The sequence below is a fragment of the Notothenia coriiceps genome, unplaced genomic scaffold, assembly GCF_000735185.1.
Source record: "Notothenia coriiceps isolate Sejong01 unplaced genomic scaffold, NC01 NC01_scaffold00000339, whole genome shotgun sequence".
Classification (NCBI taxonomy): Eukaryota; Metazoa; Chordata; class Actinopteri; order Perciformes; family Nototheniidae; genus Notothenia; species Notothenia coriiceps.
In genome coordinates this window covers 3,880,496-3,881,850 of record NW_011333040.1, presented here as the reverse complement: position 1 = coordinate 3,881,850, position 1,355 = coordinate 3,880,496, and positions in this window count along the sequence as shown.

The window sequence follows — 1,355 nt, the reverse complement described above, 5'->3', positions numbered from 1 at the left end:
GGCACTGTACGCAATTAAAGGCGTAGTTCTGATAGTATAAGATAATAAGATGTACTTTGTTGATCCAAAATCGGGAAATTGTGTTGTTATGAAATAAAACAACACCATTATTTTTTATTTTTTTTACATTTTTGGTGCCCCCCATTGGTTGATGCGCCCTTAGCATTCGCCTATACTGCCTATGCCAAGGGCCGGCCCTGGTCCCGTCAACAATACCGATAGGTTCTCAACAACAACTCATCAAATGCAGACGCTTGATAAGAAATATTGGCAGCATTTTTTTAAGATTCTGAGTACTGCATTGGGATCATTTCGAATTTGAATGTCAACGCTGTGATGTAAGTTTCGTAGCTTTTAAGTTTTGGGTTCAGTCGTGATCATATTTTATTCCATTCTATTTCAATGTAAACACTGCAATATATAATTGTATAGTTTAAAATATAGTTTATTATAGTTTTCTTAAAATAGTTCTCTATCTGTGTTTTTTATTTATTTTTTTACTTTTATGTATGCACCACGACATCAAGTCAAATTCCTCGTAGGTCTCAACCTGGTAATAAACCTGTTTCTGATTCTGATGTCTCTTACAAAATGTTGATTTAGAGTTTGAATGTCAATGCTACATTACACAACTGTCCCTCAACAATCGGTAGTCAGTCATCACATACAGAGCATCAACTAGTTCCTGAACAGTGTCCTTCACATGCTGATATCCAAGAGAGGGAGTTACACAGTCACAAGATGGAGGAATACCGGGTCTTGTACAGTAGGTAATCAGACATCCTGTCATGAACTAAATACTTACTTTTTTCTCAAAATGTTTTTTTTTTCAGAAAATCTAAAAATTCGGACTTTTTCTCAAAATTTCAAAAACATGACTTTTTCTCAAAATCTCAAAATTCGGACTTTCTCCAAATTATGACTTTTTCTCAAAATTATGACTTTTTTTCAAAATCTCCAAATTATTACTTTTTCACAAGATTATTACTTTTTCCTCCAAATTTTGACTTTCTTCTAAAAAAGTATGACTTTTTCTCAAAATTATGACTTTTTCGCAAAATCTAACAATTATGAAATTCTCAAAATCTTTCTTTCAATCTCAGGATCCATGTATCTGTGATCCTCTCCAGAATGGAAGTAGTCATCACATACAGAGCATCAACTAGTTCCTGAACAGTGTCCTTCACATGCTGATATCCAAGAGAGGGAGTTACACAGTCACAAGATGGAGGAATAGAAAGCAGTATNGCAGGAGAGGACTCTTTAAAGTAGAGACACTACATACTGATATACACCTGAACATCAGCAGGAGAGGACTCTTTAAAGTAGAGACACTACATACTGATATACACCTG